Source organism: Capsicum annuum, chromosome 5 (assembly GCF_002878395.1).
Source record: "Capsicum annuum cultivar UCD-10X-F1 chromosome 5, UCD10Xv1.1, whole genome shotgun sequence".
Taxonomy (NCBI): Eukaryota; Viridiplantae; Streptophyta; class Magnoliopsida; order Solanales; family Solanaceae; genus Capsicum; species Capsicum annuum.
In genome coordinates, this window is record NC_061115.1 from 33,567,133 (window position 1) to 33,589,398 (window position 22,266).

General features: G+C 29.6%; 1 long non-coding RNA gene across 1 annotated transcript; it reads right to left on the reverse strand.

Moving 5' to 3' along the window:
- Positions 1-12,110: 12,110 nt before the first annotated feature.
- On the reverse strand, positions 12,111-15,501 carry LOC107870672. Its single transcript, XR_001674257.2, has 3 exons — positions 15,295-15,501; positions 12,687-12,767; positions 12,111-12,586 (listed from the first exon to the last, which is right to left on the reverse strand). It is a non-coding gene; the product is annotated as an uncharacterized LOC107870672 (long non-coding RNA).
- Between the last annotated feature and the right edge of the window lie 6,765 nt (positions 15,502-22,266).

A 22,266-nucleotide genomic window follows, 5' to 3' on the forward strand; every position in this document is an offset into this window, starting at 1 on the left:
TTACGACTCGTCACCACAAGTCATAACTAAGGAAGTACCACCAAGTAACCCTACACTGTTATCCTGGCACCAATCGTAATGGGACTCTATAACTCATAGGGTCTAGTCTTAGTCAACACAGAATGAAATTTGGGACTTACACTGGACACCCCACGATTTCACCTAATGACTCATGATATATCCGTACGGCTCTTAGTGAGACACTAGTACTCAGAGTAGGATCACGCCTCAAACTTACTAGTTTAGGTATGACTCACCCCAACGAGTCGTCAAGACACCCTACGACTCTTGGGGTCCAGTCGTAACTAGAGAAATGGGCTCAAAGCTCAGGAAATTTTTAAGGGCCAAAAATATTGGGTGTTTCACAACCAGTCTGAGGCACACCCAAACCTGAAGATGCATCAAAAGGGTGAATTTGGAGTGAGTATAACCCATTTGTACTCTGTAGGTATCATAGGCCGACCGAGCAAAGTAGAAAATAAAGCATACAAAATACACACTAAGGGCACATCACCTACAATAAAAAAATATCCCACAATGGTAGTCCACACCACTTGTACTAACAGTTCTAATATATTACATTTATTACAACATCACACTAAGATAGAACACAAATATGCCTTATATCACATATAAGTAAAACAAGAGAGAAAATGTATGTACAAGATCATCAAATACTAGTAAGAGAAGATAAAATAATTACATTAATGGCAAGTCAATATGGCAATACAACACAATATAACCATAATAAAGTAAGTACAATGTATATGATGAATATGATGATGCACGGGGTCATCGGACAGCCTCCGAAATTATCGCATAATCTCCGTATACACCTACAGAGGCAAGCGTCTCAACCCAGGATCCATTGGTGATTTGTTAACCCATATACAATCCACATATGTCATATCTACTTTCTGTCATATCCCTCGAAAATGGTTTATAAGGTGTTACAGATAGCAAATCCCTCGGGGGGTGTTACTCAGGTCTTGCCACGGTGGTACCAATGTTTCATGAATGAGTATTTAATTCTCACAACCAATCACAATGAGTATTTCCACAACCAACCACATGATATATTTTCACAATCAACCACAATGATACATTTTTACAACCACGTAAGCCAATATCCACTCCTACCCTTAACATGCATTTTATATTATCATTTACTACCCAACCCAATTTGAAAGAGTTAAACAATAACCTACCTCAAAAGTCAAAATACCTCAACCAAGACTTTACTCCCCAAGTCTTATTCCTTACGAATGGTCCTGAATTCTACTAAAAATATCAAATATGAAATCTACACATCAAAATAAAATCAAAAATATTCATATTGACTACTTTTGGTTCGGGATCAAAATGAACCCCCAAAATGGATTTTCGAAAAAGAAGAAAAAATTGTAACCTTACTTCAAAAATGTATTCCCCATATTTTTAGGAACCTACAACTAAAAACTCAAGTAAAATCGAGTAAAAATGAGGTTTAAATCGAAAAAAAATTATTTTAAAATTTTACCGGATAAAATTTTTAAAATCCGGGTTAAAATCAAGAATCAGAGTTGTTTTGAAGGTTAAATTGATGAAAAACTAGTAATTATAATATAATATTATTCAAGTAAAAATGAGTGAAATTGCGGTTTAAAATCAAGCTCTAGGATTTATGGAGTTTTGATAAATTAATCAAGAAATTACTAAGAAAAGAGTGAATTCTTACCTTAAATCTCCAATAGAATCAAGAAATAAATTTTAATCTACCTTTCCAAGCTCCCACAAGCTTCACTTTTAAGCTGTCAAACTATTTTAGGATTTAACTCTCACGAGGCAAGATAAAAAAAAAGAGTAAAATGGGCCCAAAAATTGCTTTAATAGTGCATTATCCCCCGAAACTCGAACTCACAATTTTTCAAATCGAGGATCGAAATGAGATTTAAAAATCATAAAATCACACCAAATATGTTACCAACCTAAAATCAAAATTATGGATCTGCTGATAAAGTCAGATTTTCCATCAGAGGTCGTTTCAACCAAATGTGGATCCCAAACCCATATTTTTATTTTTTTTAACTTTTCGATCAATAGGTAGAAATGAGCTTGGGTGCGCGGAGACCTGAACCAAAAGTCTACCTAGCCTAAAATCGATATTTAAAAGCTGCTGGTCCAATCCGTTCAAGCATCCATTGATATCCACATAAGTCCAAAATAAGATTCTCGAAGCTATCAAAAACCACAATATTGCATAAATAGTACCAAAATACATCTAAAACTGTGTCAATCACCCCACACTCCAGATATATCATAATTCAACTATGGGGGGAGGTAAAAAATTAAATAACATAGAAACACATATTTTATCAAAAAGCTGGTCGTTACATATGTATTCTCCTTCACTATATGCTTTTTTGAGATTCTCAAATAATCATGTCTAAGGCGCATCATTTTCTGAATTAAGAACTCCATATGCTAAAGGAAAGATATGTCCTACATATATAAATGTATTTTGCACAGTTATGTAGATTTCACATAGACATATACGTCTATAACTTGTATAATATACAATTACACGTGTATATTATACAAATACAAGTTTAACCTATCTGTTTCATCCATGGTACAAACAACTAAAAATGTCTCAGTGTATATTCCTTTCAGATGACTATCATCAACAACTACGACAGGTCTATAGTGCTCTTATCCTTTAATGAATGTTGAATGCATGAAGAGCTATGAATACATATAAGAGCTCATTTTAAGCAGTTTTCTTCATTCAAATATGTGAACCAAAATAAGTAGTGTTCAAAATATGAAAGTGTGTTGGTAATTTGTCGTATGATGCTGATAGTTTCCACTCTCCTTCTTCCCCAATTCTCCTATTGCTCTTTCCTTGGCCCTCCAACATAAACTGTATGTCAAATTCATAGCTAATTCTTCCTTTATGTCATTTTTAATTTCAGTTGCACTGTATTTTCTTTTATGGGTTTTAAATTTTGGTTTAACAGTACCACCTATCAACATACTTATTGCGTGCATCTTGGGATAAATTTTGTCTTTCATCGGGTAAGTATGTTTTGGTTTGAATTCTCTAACTCTAAACATCTCAGATTTCATGATACCAGAGGGACGAAATAAAAAGCCATAATTATGAGATTTACACAATAGTGTATAACTGCAACCAAAAAATTAATTACATTTAAAAACATTAAATCAAATATTAAACACTAAAAATAATGTAAATTATACTTATCAGGCCTTACTTGACGTTTCAGATCATGTTTGAAATTTCTCCCTAATTATATAATCCTTTAAGACTGACTTTAAATTATTTTTTTCGTGAGGGATACTTGATCTAGCTCAACATGCTTATGATGTGGGTTTGCTATAATCACATAACTTGTATCCATCTCACATACACCTAAAACTTTCTCATTATCAGTTACTATTAATGCACCGTCAGTAGGTGTATTTACCCTTTTACATGAATTGTAACGGACACTCATACTTTCATCATCACCTAATGATGAACTTGTAAATCTGCTAAAAGCATCTTTGTATAAAATACTTACATACAAAGGCAGACAATTCATCTCCTTGATCTCATTGTTTTGCAAAATATACACCTTTAAATTCTCGTCATTATATATACGTATTTGCTCTGCACTACCTGTTATTTAATATTCAATTTGAAAATTTTTGCAACTCAAATTTACATTAATATGAGATGCCAGAAGAGCGTATAATTGATTGTATGATGCATTTGTGCTCAATAATATAGCATATGTGATGTATTCTTCGTAATTTTGTTCATATGTCCATCTCCTAGAGTGCTTCACAAGAACAGAGATGCTTCCCATTACCAATCTCCAATACATCAATAATGTTACCAAAAATATAAAATAACTCATTCAATATATTCAATCAGCTAAAAATATGCGAATAAATTCAAAATATACAAACGCACTCATAAAGGCACAAATAGACTCAAAATATACAAATACACTCAAAATGTAGAAATACACTCAAAATACACAAATAAACTCAAAATATACAAATATAAATAAAAATATATAATTACACTCTGAAAATATACAATACATTGTAGATTATACAATTACAATCTGAATAACATAATCAACACTCTGAATTTTATATGTAGAAAAATCGAGTTCGATCAGAAAATAACTCTGCAAGTATATTCAAAATACACTCTGAATTAAATAATTTTGAATGTAGCAAAATCGAGTTCAATCAAAATAATAAAGTCGACTTAATCTGTAAGTACATTCAAAATCAATTATGTAAATACATATATTTTGGTGAACTACGTTTATGGTAAATCTCAAAATCAGTTCTGGTGAAATACACATACGAAAGTTCTCAAAATTAAGTTCAGAATGAATAGCTGTATCAGCAAATATGATTTATATTCAAGATCATAAAGGAAAGAAAATATACAATTAAATTGATTCTGAATTTGAATTGAGTTGTTGAAAATAAAGTAGGTATTCATTTAATAAGAATTATTTATGAAAAAAATCTTTAAATTTAAATTTATGGCGTAATTGTAGTGGTTAAATCATTCCTTATTTATCTCAACAGATTTGCGAAAAAAGGGGCGTTGATCCATTTTTATATGTATTTTATGAATAAAAATGACCTAAAATACAAAATACAAGTTGCTATTTCAGGTAATTAATGAAACTATTGCTATGAAGCGCCTAATTATGAGCTTGAATTTGCTACTTATAATTTTTCCCAATAAAATAATATAGGAAGCCCCGAACCCAAAAAAGTTAGGGGAAAGGACAGAAACGACACTTCAAATTAAACTATTTCCTTGAAAATTGCCATGGAATTTAAATTTCACTTTCTAGTCATTTTAATTTACTAACTGGTTCTATACTGTTTTTATACAACTTTTATACAAATTTTATACAAATCTTATACATAAATATTCTATACGAAAATTATACAATTTTGATAACAATGAAAGCGAAAATATCTGTAGGGTTTTCCCAAATTGTAGTAATCATTTTACTCTTTGACAATATTAGCATCAATTAAGAAAATAAAGTAGTTAAATCGATTGGATGGAATATTCACTCCTTTGTGTTTAATGGAAGAAAAACTTTTTAATCTCATAATTCAGTTATTCACTCATGGAAAGTACTTAATAGGGTTAAACTATACTATGCTTTCATGGGAAATTGAAGAAAGAAAAAGAAAAACGTAACTATCACGTTCAATCTTTAGACGGAAATTTTGAATTTGAGTTGGGAATGTTTTTTTTTTTTTGGAAATGACAATTTAAATTAAACTATTTTCACGAAAATGACCATTGAATTTAAATTTCACTTTCTAGCCATTTCAATTTGCTGGCTTATTTTATACCGTTTCTACACACATTCTATACAGTTTTTATGCATATCTTATACATATAAATATTCTATACAAAAATTATACAGTTTCGATATACAATTTATACAATAATTATATTTATTTTTACACATTTTATACGACAATTGTAGAATTTTTATACACTTTCTATATATTTTATACATATATATATTTGATAGAACTATACAATTTCTATACATATATCTTATATGGATACATATTCTATATAACAATTATGTCATTTTTATATAATTATATTTAATTATTATTTTTAAACAATAAAAAAATAGAAGATTTTTCAGTTAAAAATTTTATAACAAAAAAAAAATTGAAATATTTTTAAAAGGCCCGAATTGCCCAAGTTGAAAACTGTATCAATATTGTATATGAATTGTATCAGTATTGTATATAGACTATATCTAAACTACATGGGCCAAAGTGACCCAAATTGAGAAAGAATAGGAAAGGGAAAATTTCAGAAATAGCAACTCTGTAGCCTTAATTATAACTTTTATAGCAACGGTTTCATAATTATGAAAAATAGCAAATTATATTTGTATTTAAGTAAAATGTTGTTATATAAATACATATACAAATATATATGTATTACTCATAAATACATATGCACAACTGAAAAATACATATTCTTCTATTACTATGAAGTGGGTAAAATATTGTTACTTTTGCTATAAGTTGTAATTTTGAAAAAGTGTTGCTATTTATTGTAATTATAGTCTTAAGGATGCTAATTTCTGTAATTTTTCAAGTAGGAAATGGCCATAAAGTGGGATTCTTTTTCCCAACCGGACATTTTTTGTCCATATTCCCAAACTTGGGCTATTTTTTTTTTTTTAAAAGGCTACACAATGTCTTTTTCCGATGTTTTTTTTTTGAGATAATTATTTAGTAAATAATTTTTTGTTTAATTTCTCTTGCTATCTATGAACCTTTTAGATTACGGTCTAAAAATCTTTATAAGACAAATTAAAAATCTTAGGGAAAAGGGTGAATTATTCCCCTAGATTTTACGAAAAGATCCAGATATACCCTTCGTTATAAGTTTGGTCTATTAATGCCTTCGCTGTTAAAGTTTAGGAGCTTATATCCCTTTAGAAGTTAAATGATGTGCTGAAAATTTACAAGCCTCTTTTTTCTTTTCTTTTTTTTTTTTTAAATTTTATTTGTCACATAAGCAAAATAATTATCACATCACAAAAAATAAATTCACCCAATTCTTCTCCAATCTGAATCCGACCCATAAGTTTAAATCAGTCCATGACCCGACCCAAGATCCACACCCCTTTTAACCCCTGAGTGTATAAAATAATAAGATAATACCAATTTTTCATGAGTGCATCTGTTAAAAGGGGTGTGGATCTTGGGTCGGGTCATGGGATGATTCAAACTGATGGGTCGGATTTAGATTATAGAAGAGTTGGGTGAATTTATTTTTTGTGATGTGACAATTATTTTGCTCATGTGGCAGTTAAAATTAAAAAAACAAAAGGTGCTTGTAAATTTTCAACACATCATTTAACTTCCAAAGGGGTATATATGTTCCTAAACTTTAATAGCGAGGACATTGATGGACCAAACTTATACCGAAAGATATATCTGGACGTTTTACAAAATTTAGGAACATATTTAATTCTTTTCCCAAAATCTTATGAGAAACATATTAATATGCTATCTCAAATTTTGCATAATCTCCCCCCTCCCCCCGCCCACCCTCCACCCCAAAGAGATTAGGAAACCAAAAAATTAGTGGGAAGGTGTTTTTTCCCCTCACTTTCCTTTTCAACTTTCTACCAAAATCAGATAAAGAAATGAAAGTCAAGATCAGCATCCAGAGACCAAAAGGTCATACTTTTAATCCCATTAAAGTGCAATTCATAAGCTATTACTATGCTTTCCACTACTGTGCGTAAGGTGGATCAATTTATAGTTACTTGAGTTGGGTATTTTGAAATCAAGGATTTTACATTTACGAAATAGGAATAAGATAATGCGTAGCTTTTTCCTTTTCTTCATAAATATAAAATAAGGATTTCACGAGTTCAAACTATGAAAACAGTCTTTCGAGAAATGCAGCGTTAAACTGCATATAATAGACCTTGTGGTCCGATTTTTTCGAACCTCTCACATGGCGAAAATCCTAGTACATCAAGCTGTCTTTTTTTCTCTCATGAATCAATTTTTACTAGTTGCCCGTGCAAGGCACAGATATTTTGACAACACTAATGTGCAAAAGAGATTCAATTTTGAGAAAGATTATTTCCAACTTGTTTAGTATATGAGTAAAAAAAAAGAAATATAGTACAATGAACCGATGTTAACATAATATATACATTCAGTGTGGAATAAAACTGAGCTTGCTAGATTGGTCCAACCAATACAAAAGTGATTATATAAGTGGATAAAAATCTAGTTAGATTATTGTTGCAACTACAGTTTGCGGCACGTCTTTCCTTTGAACATTTGTGGAAAAGTACATGATGCACGTCTCATTTGAAAGTTTCAAATATATAAGTTGAGGAGATATACATCAATTTTGAAATACTTATTGCACCATAAAATTACCAAAATATCCTTGGAAGTCATTTAATTAGGAAAAAAAAAATCATTATAAAAACTTACTACCATTTATAATTCAATTACAAAGGTCTAAATAAAAATATTATTAAAATAATACATGAGGATAAAACTAATAAATATAAGAAAAAAACAATATGCATGTGTAACTATTTTATTGTACCATAAAAATGAGGACAAAACTAATAAATATAAGAAAAAAGTAATATGCATGTGTAACCATTTTATTGCACCATAAAATTACCTAAATACTCTTGCAGCATAAAAAACAAGTAATTTAATAAGGAATAAAATGATATTTATAAGAAATTACAATCATGTATAATTCAATTACAAAGGTCTAAATTAAAATATTATTAAAATAATACATGGGGACAAAACTAATAAATATAAGGAAAAAATTAATAAATATAAGAAAAAATAATATGCATGTGTAACCATTTTATTGCACCATAAAAATGAGGACAAAACTAATAAATATAAAGAAAAACAATATGTATATATAACCATTTTATTGCATCATAAAATTATCGAAATATTCTTGATAGCCATTTAATAATGAACAAAAATATATTTATACAAAAAATAGTACCATCTATAATTCAATTACAAAGATCTAAATAAAAATATTATTAAAATAATATATGAGGGAAAAACTAATAAATATAAGAAAAAAATAAAATGCATGTGTAACCATTTTGTTGCACCATAAAAATGAGGACAAAATTAATAAAAATAAGGAAAAAGTCTTATGCATGTGTAACCATTTTATTGCACCATAAAATTATCGAAATACTCTTGTTAGTCATTTAATAAGGAACAAAAAGATATTTATAAAAAAATAGTACCATGTATAATTTAATTATAAAGGTCTAAATAAAAATAATATTAAAATAATACATGAGAGCAAAACTAATAAATATAAAAAAAAAAAACAATATGTATGTGTAACCATTTTATTGAACAATAAAAAAGAGGACAAAATTAATAAATATAAGGAAAAAACCATATGTATGTATGACCATTTTATTTACTACTATATATAAGTAAAGGTTGGGATCAGTAAAATTACTGAAATACTCTTGGTAGTCACCTCAAACTTCACTTATATATAGTAGTAAAGTAAGGTAATAATAATAATAATAATAATAATAATAATAATAATAATAATAATAATAATAATAATAATAATAATATGGGTAACTAAAATTACCGAAATACCCTTGATAGTCACCCCAACCTTCACTTATATATAGTAGAAATAGTAATGCAAAGGAATAATAATAATAATAATAATAATAGTAATAGTAATAGTAATGGTAAAAAAAAGTAATAATAGTAATATTATGGGTCACTAAAATTACCGAAATATCCTTAGTAGTCACCCCAGCCTCACTTATATATAGTAGTAAAATAAAATAATAATAATAATAATAATAATAATAATAATATTAATAATAGCAGTAGTAGTAGTAGTAGTAATAATAATAATAATAATAATAATAATAATAATAATAATAATAATAATAATAATATGGGTCGCTAAAATTACCGAAATACTCTTGGTAGTCACCCCAACCTTCACTTATATATAGTAGTAAAGTAAAGTAATAATAGTAATAATAATAATATAATAACAATAGTAGTAATAGTAATAATAAAAAAAAGATATAATAGTAATATTATGGGTCACTAAAATTATCGAAATACCCTTGGTAGTCGCTCAACCTTCACTTATATACAGTAGTACAGTAAAGTAATAATAATAATAATAATAATAATAATAATAATAATAATAATAATAATAGTAAAAGCAAAAATGATAAATAATAATAATAATAATAATAATTTCACTTATATATAAAATTGAAGGATTGGTGTAACCACAAAAAGACAAATTAGTGGTACAGCAATCCTTCACTTATATATAAGATATATATATATATATATATATAAAAGGAAGAAAAATGATTTTCTCTAACTTTTTCAAATTTCTTGGTTCTTTTTCCTTTTTCTTTCTATTCTTTTTACTTAATTGAAGAATGGATACGTTTCAATTTTTGAAAGTGGAAGTAAATCAAGTGACTTCATTTCATCTTGAATTTTGCTTATAGACATCTATCTCTATTGTCTAATTAACTAGATACTTGTGCCCATGCCTTTTGAAATACTAATGTACAAAAGAAATTTAACTTTGGAAAAAATTATTTTCTAATTATTTTTAATTGTTCAGTGTAAGAGTAAAAAGAGAAATGTAGTACAATAAATCAATGTTAACATAATATATACATTCAGTGTAGAACAAAATTGAGCTTGATAGACTGGTCTAACCAATACAAAGTAATTATATAAGTCGATAAAAATTTAGTTAGATTGTTGCAACTATAGTTGGCGGCACGACACGTCTTTCATTTGGACATTCGTGGAAAAGTACATAATGCACGTCTCATTTGAAAGTTTTAATTATATAAGTTGAGGAGACATATGTCGATTTTGAAATATTTATTGCACCATAAAATTACCGAAATACCCTTGATAGTCATTTAATAAAGAATAAAAAGATATTTATAAAAGATTATTACCATGTATAATTCAATTACAAAGGTCTAAATAAAAATATTATTAAAATAACACATGAGAACAAAACCAATAAATCTATAATCTATAATATATTAAAAGTGTGAAGACCCTTACAAAAGTGATTTGAACTTTTACCCTTCATTAAAAGACTCTTTTTTAGACGAAATCGTCTTTTCACTATTTTCTTAATTTATTATTTAATTATTTTTTATTATATTAACTAGACTTTCTAAAATGTATGAGACTCCTAAAATAAACGGTAGGAGAATTAATTAAAATTTTCCTTTCTACTAGAATTCCTAAAATATATGGTAGGAGAATTAATTAATATTTTTCTTTCTACTGTTCAATTAAAAAAATACTCCTAAAAAAGGACTTTATTAAGGAAATACTTCTATAAATATTGAGATGTACGTTAAACTGAAGAACAAATCGATTTACCTATTGGGAGAATATGATTGATGCTCATCTAACTTGATTCGATTGCATGTCTAGATTGGTGGATGCTTGATTTTCTAATCCTCATCTTTTTCACTGTTTTTGTCAGTATAATAGAATTCAACATATATATATATATATATATATATATATATATATATATATTCAAAATCATTCTTTAGAGTCAAAATTTTCGCTCAAACAAGAATTAGATGGATCAAAATCGAAGCTTTGTGATCACTATTATATATTTTTTTTTATAGTTTACAGGTCGTAGATGAATGTCGGTTGACTTTGAAGTTCAACATGTGTGTACATATATATATCTTCTTTATTTTCATTCAAAATCATTCTTTAGTAGTAGTAGTAGTAACAATAATAGCAACAATAATTATAATTATAATTATAATTATAATTATAATAATAATAATAATAATAATAATAATAATAATAATAATAGTAATAATAGTAATAATAATATATAATTACTTATAAATGAAGGATTGGTGTACTACACAAAAAGAAAACAAATAAATATAAGAAAAAAGCAATATGCATGTGTAACAATTTTATTGCATAATAAAAATGAGGACAAAACTAATAAATATAAGGAAAAATTTTTTATGCATGTGTAACCATTTTATTTACTACTTTATATAAGTAAAGGTTGGAGTGACTAAAATTACAAAACTATCTTTGATAGTCACCCAACCTTCACTTACATTAGGGGTGGGCATTCGGATTGAATATTTAATATCGGTTCGATTTTTCGGTTTTTAGATTGACGAAAATGACAACCATAACCAAACCGAAATAAATTCGATTCGGTTCAGTTTTTACAAATTTGATTTGGCTATTTCGAATTTCTATTTTGGTTTTAAAGATCATAGTAGTGAACATTTAAAATTAGTGATTTTTCTAGAAAAATGATTTCTTTTCAAACCTATTTTTCATTCCCAAATATAACTAATTCAACAAGCAAGAAATAAATCACCATAAGTTAACTTTAAATTTAACAATGTGTACTAGTTACAAGAAAAAGGTACAGGAATGAACTGCGCAGGCCAATAAATAACATATCTAAGGAAAAGTATCAACAGTAAACATACACAACAACTTGATATAAAAACACATTGAAATTTAACAATGCATACTAGTTACAAGAAAGAGGTACAAAACACCCTGAAATGAACTGCGCAGACCAATATATCACACATCTAAGGAAAAGTATCAACAGTAAAACATACAAAAGGAAAAACATAATCCACAAAATTGTTGAAATAGAAAAAAAAACGATTCATAAAACAGCTACCACAAAAGGAAAAGCCTCATATTTTTCCTATTTTGAACAATCAACTTTGGACAAAATAAGTTCATAATCCACAAAATAAGTTTGGACAGTCAACTTTCTATTCTAACAGTTTATCATTGGTTCTGGACTTGCTAGTTGCTACGGCCTGCGGGTAGAAATCAATATACTGACAGTGAGTTTCACAAATCACAGCAGCATCCATCTCTCCACACAGACAAAAAATCTGCAACCTCATTTCAACCTTAATCTCTCCATGCAGACAGCTGCGGCCTGCGGGCACAAACCAATATACCAACAGTGAATTCAAATACACCGAACAACTTCATTTCAAACATTATTTCCAAGTTGCAACAACAAATAAAAGACTTACCCATAATCAACCTCAATCTACACTTGCTTATTGGCAACTACACATCAACAATGCTAGACTCTATTCCACCACAAGTCATTTCTGAAAAAAATATAAGACACTTGTTAGTAATGCAATATAAATAAGCAATTATTTTAAATATAATGAATAAAAAATCATAAAATTCTTACCCACTTCAAATTGTACAAGATACTCTAAATTTTCTTCGATATTAATTAGAATAGGTTCACGTTTAAGCCAATCTTGAAGACAAATAAAAGATTGCACAAGTTTAGGAGTCAATGAACTCCTAAAGGGATCAATAACATGCCCTCCCATGCTAAATACACATTCAGATGCGACACTTGACACTTGAGATAGGAATGGCTAACACATCATGAGCCATCTCCGCAAGAATGGGAAATCTCAGCTCATTAACTTTCCACCAACTTAATATATCAAATTTTTCCGAATCTGACTCAATTTCTTCAGCAAGATATTTTTCTAACTCAGATTTACTGCTTGAACCTTCACTAATTTCTTTATGCTTCTCAAATTATTATTTTGCTCTGGTTTCTCTTCTTTGAAAATTTCCATAACCACTCACAGATGAAGAGTTTCTAGAATAAGAAGAAGTAGATGAAGAGCTTTTTGATTTCTTAACATAATGCTCAAACAAATGCTTTCATATATGTCTCCACAGATTCAGAAAACTTGTTCCCAATTTCTTTTCCAAACATGTCCACAATTGCAAAAGGAACATATTCTAGTTTGTTTCGGAGATCCAACATAGATGAAATAAAGATCATTTTATTCATTTTCTCTGGATCGCCCCAATACTTTCTGAACTTTTCCCTCGTACTTGAAGCTATTTTTTTCAAATTAGATTCTTCATTTTCTATCATCTCTTTCAGAATCAAATCAAGCTTATGAATTTTCACAAAGTGCATACTGTTAGTGACATATTCTGAACCAGAAACTTTCAAAGTAAGATCATAAAAAGTTTTCAAAAATTTTACCATTGTCCTCACATAATCCCAATCCTCACTTGTAAATGCGCCTGCATTAGTTCCATCTTTACAAGAAACTAATGCATGGAACTAATGCAGGCTCAAAATGTTTCTTTCAAAAAACCATTATCATAGAAACTATATCTTTCAAATGCAAGCTCAAAATGTTGTGCTGTTTCAAGCATCAAATATGTAGAGTTCCACCGAGTAGGAACATCTAAACATAAAAATTCTTACATGCTATCAATTGAGTTTCACAACATTCGTTGAACTTTTTAACTCTCGTAGCAGACTTTTTAACATATTTCACAACTTGTCTCACTCGCTTGATAGACTTATCAATTTTCTTCAGTCCATCTTGCACAATAAAATTAAGAATATGTGTCATACACCTCAGATTAAGATGTTGACCCTCCATTATGTTAGTTCCCTAATTACTTAATTGTTTAGATATTTATATCACTGTAACATCATTGGAACTAGCATTATCAACTGTAATACTAAAAACGGTATCCAAACCCCATTCAAGCAAACAATTAGTAATGGAAGCAACTATATCAACACCTTTATGACTAGAAATCGGGTAGAAATTTATTACTCTTTTATCCAATTTCCAATTTGAATCTATAAAGTAAGCTGTCAGACTCATGTAGTTGATGTTTTGTATAGACGTTCAAGTATTTATCGTAAGACAAACTTTTGGACGTGCTTCTTTGAAAACCTTTTTCAAAACTTATTTCTCTTCATTGTAGAACTGATAACAATCTCTTGTCAAGGTTCTACGAGAAGGAATATGAAAGTGTGGGGCTATGACTCTCATGAAATTTTTAAAACGTTCCTTTTCAACAAAACTAAACGACAACTCATCAACAACTATCATTTGGGCTAAAGCTTTCCTACTTTTTTCTTGATCAAATTTCCAAGTACCCAATGTCCCTTCCTTTTCACCCGCAGAAGATAGTAGAAAACTTAATTTTGTTTGACTGTTTTTAACACCAAAATTAGGACAATAAGGACATAACTTTAGCATATGATTATTCATCAATGAAGTACCACTAGCACTTGAAGCAGAAGCATAAATTTTTTCACAATACTTACATTGTGCTTTAATAACACCAGTTTTTTCATCAACGATCTTGTCAAACCACTGCCAAAATTTTGCCCTAGGTTCTATGGCCTTTCTTTTCTTTGAAGGTTCAACGACAGTTTTAACTTTATTTCCGATGAAATTGAAATATTTTCATTTGACGCTCTACCTTCACTTACCCTACTTCCAATCTGTGAAAAATGAACCAATTTATTTATTAATTCTCAGGCTATAGCCTTAAACTATCAATTTAAGTAAAAACAAAATACCGGATTAGACATATTTTGAAGATGACAGGTCACCGAAAATATTGATCGTTGGCCAAAAACAATAAACTCACATTCACAAGTCACAGCTCGTCGTGGTCGTTGGAAACCACACACAACTTACAGTCGCTGCCTCACCAAAAAACACACACAACTAACAGTCTAAGTCAATAACAAGTCATAGCTCACCATGACAGGCTGACAACAACGCAGTGACAGCGACTGTCGACGGATGACAGCAACGTAGTGACAGATTTACGACTTACGAGTGGTGATGGCCGATGAGCAGATGAGGTGATGCTGATGATGATGAAACGATGGTAGATGATGATGAACGTTGGGCGCTGGGTCGTTGGCTGCTGAGTGCTGAGGAGCTGCCTGCTGAGCGCCGCTGCCTGCTACAGTGCTACTAAGTGATAATTTTAATTACTCCGTTAGATACTTCGATTTAGCCTTTAGGGTCTCTCTCTCTCTATATATATATATAAATTATAATATATTATTTATATAATTTTAAATTTTTGAATTATTCAATTTTTTTTTTTGAAAATCCAAACACCGAATCGAATAGCCGAATTTTTAAAATTTCAAACCGAATTCAATCCGAAAAATCAAAAAACCGAACCAAAATAAAATTTTGGTTTGGTTTTTTGTTTTTTTCGATTTTAACCAAATTGTGCCTAGCCCTACTTATATATAGTAGTAAAGTAAGGTAATAATAGTAATAATAATGATAATAATAATATAATATAATAACAATAATAATAATTATTATTATAATAATAGTAATGGTAATAGTAAAAAATATATAGTATTAAAGTAAAGTAATAATAATAATAATAATAATAATAATAATAATAATAATAATAATAATAATAGTAGTAGTAGTAGTAGTAGTAGTAGTAATAGTAATAGCAAAATAATAATAATAATAATAATAATATATAATTACTTATAAATGAAGGATTGGTGTACTACACAAAAATAAAATAAATAAATATAAGAAAAAAATAATATGCATGTGTAACCATTTTACTGCACAATAAAAATGAGGACAAAATTAATAAATATAAGGAAAAAAATCATATGCATGTGTTACCATTTTATTCACTATTAAATACAAGTAAAGGTTGGGGTGACTAAAATTACCGAACTACCTTCGGTAGTCACCCTAACTTTTATTTATATATAGTAGTAAAGTAAAGTAATAATAGTAATAATAATAATAACAATAATAATTATAATGATAGTAATGGTAATAGTAAAAAATAAATAGTAGTAAAGTAAAGTAGTAATAGTAGTAATAATAATAATATTAATAATAGTAGTAGTAGTAGTAATGATAATAGTACAAAAAAATTATAATAAGTAGTAATGGTAGTGGTGATAGTGGTAGTGGTAGTGGTGGTAGTGGTAGTGGTGGTAGTGGATTTTTAAACACATCGCCAGGCTCCTCAACTTAACACGATATTTCACTTTGATACCTTAAGTGGATGATGTTTATTTTAAACACCTATAATCATAAACTGTGTCACTTTGACACCTTTTGCTCTGTTGGCAAAATGCGTGTGGAACACCCCGCAAAGGCGCGTCCAAACTCCATTTTTGCTGATTTGACATACCCCCAAACCCCCTAATTGTAATTTATCCCCATTCTTCATTATATTCATCTCTTCTTCATTCCAACATTCAAATTTATTTTTAATTTTTTAGATTCTTGATAAAAATCTTCTCTCTTCTTCATTTTCGTTATTTAAATTAATTCCATATTTGATTTTGAATGAAATATTTACTCTTCAATTTCTCCAAAGTTTATTTTTTTAACGTTTTTCAAATTGAATTGGACAATATCGACCTCGTCATTCATGGCTTTTTGTGAAAAAAATTATTGTTATTGTAAATATGGTCATGAAGTATTACTAAAGACTTCTTGGACTCAACAAAATTCAAGTTGTAGGTTTTTTACTTGTAAAAGTTTAAAGGTATTATTTTTTACTTCTTAATTTAATTAGTTTATTAATTATTGATTTGTAATCTAGTTTATAATTAATTTTATAGAAATTGAATGGGTGTGATTACTTTGAATGGTATGAAGAATGATACCCTTCATAAGAAAATAAGGTGATTTGAGATTTGTTGAAGAAAGTAAGGGCCTTTGAAGAGAGAGTATACTATATTGTTGGTGTCATCTACTGATTTGGTGTTGCAGGAAATATGGACATTGAAGCCTAATTACTGCAGTTTGGCCTTGAAGTTTTCATGGTGTCATTTTACGGTTTGATGTTACAAAATGGTCTAAATATTTTGCTATTTTCATGACATTTTAGGTGTATTGTTGTGATGTGTATTAGCCCATGTTAGATGTAGTTTATTGATGTAATCTTGACCTTGTAACATTTCTTACATTTGATGAAATGGAATGTTTATTTTGAATCTAAATAATGTCAACTTCGCAGCTACACAATTTACAGTAAAACATGAAGTCAAAGTAGACAAATAACAACACCAATAACAACTTATTACATGCTTCATATTGAGCTCAAAGTAACACCAACAACAACTTCATAAATATTCTCCATATTGAGCTCTAATTAACACCAAAAATCAACTTCTTCAATATGCTTCATATTGAGCTCAAAGTAAAACTAAACATTAACATAAAAACATGCTTCATATTGAGCTTAAGGTTTATATAATGCTACCTAAAGAACCTATATTAAAAGGCTTCAAAAAATAAAGAATCAAATTATTTACTACTATGCATTAGTAACAGATTTAAAGCACAAGATAAACTGATTGTTTGGTACTATGCATTACACAACAAAATCACAACACACCATCAAAATAAACTATTTCTTCTTTTTGTTTGCCATCTGCTGCAATTGATTGGTGGGGACAATATCTTTGTTTTTTCATTTTAAGTCTCTTCGCTTATAACCAAGATCAATCCATGTAGAACTTGAATCCTTGTAGGTTGTACCACTTTGTAGAATTCTTTGTGGCTTGATGTCCCAAATTATTTTTTGAAAAAAGAAAGAAGAAACAATAATCAATATATGAACTTTTTTTAAAGAAGCAAAGTATGAGTTAACTTAAAGTTAGTATTTAGGTTTTCCTTCCACTTGTTTAGATCCCAAATTCAGTATTCTTTGACCATTTTGATCCACCTTTATCAACATTTTTTGTGGTTGCAACTCTTCCTCTCTTCTACCTAATAATTTCTTTATTTCAAAGAGGTAGTTGACAGATCGAGGGGGAGATGCAACATAAGGAGACTAACAAGGCTGATGTAATGACAGAAAATACCTTTGGGGTGCTAGCAACAATGAAAACAGAAGATAATCCCATTATGGGAGTGCATGATGAGGAGTTACAAGTGTAAGAAAACTTTCCAAGAAAGTCATATCACGGTGATAGTACTTCAGGTACCACTATTGGGATTAATGCAGATAACAAAGTCAATAAAGAAGCTACTACCAATCCTCAAGGAAAATATCTAATGATAAAAAATAAGAAGCCAACAGATAGGAACAATGAATCACAATCAACTGATACCAGAAAAGGAAAAGAGAAAGAAATACAATAAAACAAAATGCCTTAACATCAGGGAGATAACAAAAAACAGGTCCCAATTGGTTGATGCAGATGTTACACATGCCTAGCAAATAAACCGGCAAAATTAGAATAATGAGTTAGTTAAACAGGAAATACAAGAATGTACATCAAGAGAATTGATAATTCATGAAGCTAAGGAGAATGATCTCAGTATTTTGAAAGAGTTAGAAGAAGCTACTTTATTAAGAACCATAGCATATTATGAGTAATGATCAGATTCATTCAACAGAGTTTCTTAGTGAAGTGTCAGGTGATCCATTCATGTAGAACATTACTGTCATGATCCAAACCAGGTCTTGACTGTGACGGTTATCTCAAGTCCCATGTGTACCGAATATCACCTCATGTACCTAACCAAACCAAACACAACATCCCCCAAGGTTGGATGAATTTTGAGCATATAACAATATAGCATGCTACAAGCTTAAGAAAATTCAAAACATGTCTATAACCGACGATCAGTGACTGGCCAAACAACCAACCAACATCACCCAATATCCACAGTAATCCAAACAAAGCCTTCTATATAAAGAACCTAAATCAGTCTTGATCGGGACTAGTCCCCGACTTTGACAGATGACAATGATAATGAAATGATAATAAAAGTAACTATGAAATCAAATCTAAGAATGATAGTTGGTGAAATGCCTAAGCCTTCCAGGGGATGGAAGCTCACCACTTCACAACAATGCAATAAATCTAGCCGACCAACCCCAACTCTGTGTAGAAAAGATAGAAATAGCTCTGGTGCCTGCCTCGCATGAGGATACAACATCTGGGGACGGTTAGTGGGGTGAACACTGGCATGTAACTCAGGTATAAGGATAACATAATGCCATGATCAACAGTTCAAAATCATTCAAACCAATGTGCATAATCAAATGCATATATATATATATATATATATATATATATATATATATATATGTTTTGCAAAAATTTTGACTTTTAAGAGTCTCCACTTAATTTTGAAAAGGAATTAAGAAACCTTACTACAATACTTTAAACGATCCAAAATAGAAAATCATTTAAAATTTCTAAGATTCTGAGTAAGCGGTTCCTATTAACATGTTAGGAAGGTTTTAGGCACCTAAAACGTCCGCTAACTTACGGTTATTCGGACTGTCTGAAAATATCTTTTTACTAACTTTAATTAGTTGTTGAAAAGTGATTGATTTTAGAAAATGATTTGTGTAAAACAATTTTGGACGACTTAATAGGGATTTTAACTAAGTTTAATCAAACAAAAGACAAATAAGCACATTAAAGTAGAAAGGGGAGAAATAAGAGACATAGGCCATTGAGCCCAAATCAGCAAAATCTGTCCTAATCTAATTGGGCTTTTGACCTATTTTCACCTGTCCTAATTCTATAATTTCGAACCTTTTTGGCCCAAAATCTGCTTCACTTGTATTAAATTAACAACTTTGGCTTCAAAGTCCAAATGAATGGATAAATAAAATAAATAAATAAATAAATAAAGACAATAATAGATAAACAAATAAATTAAAAAATTTAAAAATGAGACTTTTCAGGAGCTTCAAAGATGGGACTTTAACTCATTCTTCTCCTTTCGACTCCTTACATTCGTGCACTATGTAACCGGCTCTCAATGTCTTCTAAAGGGTGGGCCTCAATGGCCCATAGCATAATGCGAGGGAAAAGAGTCCAGTTGGACTCCCAAGCGAGTTCATGCAAAGAAAAAGATGAGTGAATTAATGCATGTTCTCCAAAATTTTATACTTGTAGATAAATTATGCGATGAAAAGTATAACATTAGGCATAAGGAAAATAATAATCTATAGACAAAGAAAGTATGAGGAAAGGTATATCACAGAAGCATTTTTCTCGATCAGAATATGGAAAACAAAGAATCTATTAGTAATGATTAGGCAATACTTTTATTACTAAACGAAGCCATTATGAAAGCTATTTCCACTACCAAAATTTTTATTTTTAAGGGTGGGTGAACCAAGACAAGCTTAGTAAATAAAATTTTATTAACCAAGGTCAGCACCTTAGCAGACTACTGCATCCTTACGTGCACCAAAGCAACATAGTTAAACACCTCAAACACACAAAACATTTACATGGACTTCCTACACTCTCAAGCAGGGTAATAATTGTGTTATACGTGCTATACAGGGTAAAGCACAATCAAATCAAAGAAGGTAAAGAAGTTCACACTTAAATAACGAAACTGTCAATTTACTAAACTCGAAATAAAGTCGTACACTTCAATAAACCAAGTAATACAAAAACTGCATGATATCCTCATGTTACCACAAACACCAAAAAAAAGAGCAATTTGCAAACTATTCCTAAGAATGTCATGACTAACCATGTGACCTAGCCAAGAAATCGAATGAGAATAGAGAAGAAGCATAAACCCAAATCTTGTCCAATAGTAAGATATAGTCGCAACAATAACCATCCAAGTATAACATCAATTGAATAAGATTAAGACGCACGGTTAGAATTATGTAAACTAGGAATTAAGAAATTGGAACAAGACCAAGATATTGCACTTAAATAAACAACAACAGGACCTCAAAGAACATACTTCATGAGAATTCTGGCTTACAATTTTTGTTTTTTAAAAAATCCAAAAACATGTTGGGACCAGCAAGGGAGAATTTATGCTTTATTTAAGAATAAAACATGGTCTTGCCTATGCTCTGTATATATATTCAAAAGAAATTAACCTACGGTGAAAGATTATAAACCACCTCGCGATAAAATCAACACCAGTTACACATATAACACATATTAAATCAACCTTGTATAATGCAGAAAACATAGTCAAAGATATTAGTAGTGGCTTAAGAAATAGAACTGAACATGTCAACTTATGATTGCAAATTAATAATCTAACACCTCTTAATCAAGTTCATGACAAGGAGAAATTTCCAATTGGAAAGAAAAGAAGATCAGACATGTTGAGATTTTTTTTTACCTTAAAAAAACGAGTAAAAAAGCGCTCATAGCAAACAATTACTTGAGATAAAACAATAGACTAAAAGAGAAAAGAAAAATAAATCGAACAAGAATACAGAGCCAAGATAACGAACTAAGTAAATGTGAAACTGAAGCAAACAATATCAATTTAGACTTAAAACTATGAAATAAATGTTAACGAGCAACGTTACAACGGATTAAAAAGATAACCAAAACATATAGCTGAATATAGAACCAAATAGCTAGAGCAAAAATACACTTAGTTAACATCATATTACATGAAATTCTAATGGATTTCAAAGCCTACTACAGCCAACAATTCCCAGCACACAACACAGTAATAAAAATTACCACATGCTACCGCTATCCCGACGTCGATAATAATAAGAAGGAATTGAAGACTAACCAGATGTTGGGCAGCAAAATGGGACCTCTATCTTCATCAAAATACGCCACCACCAAAAGCTTACTCCGAGATCTTTCAATAGTTGACGACTTTAGCAAAAAAAATTTTATACTAAAAATGAATTCTTGCTTAAAAGTTTTTCACCTTCAGTACCTCCTTATTTAGCTCAAGAACAAGCTATTTATAGCAAACATAATGGGGAACCAATTTGAGCTCCCATAATTTAGGGGACAAATTTGAGATTTTTCCCATGAATTTT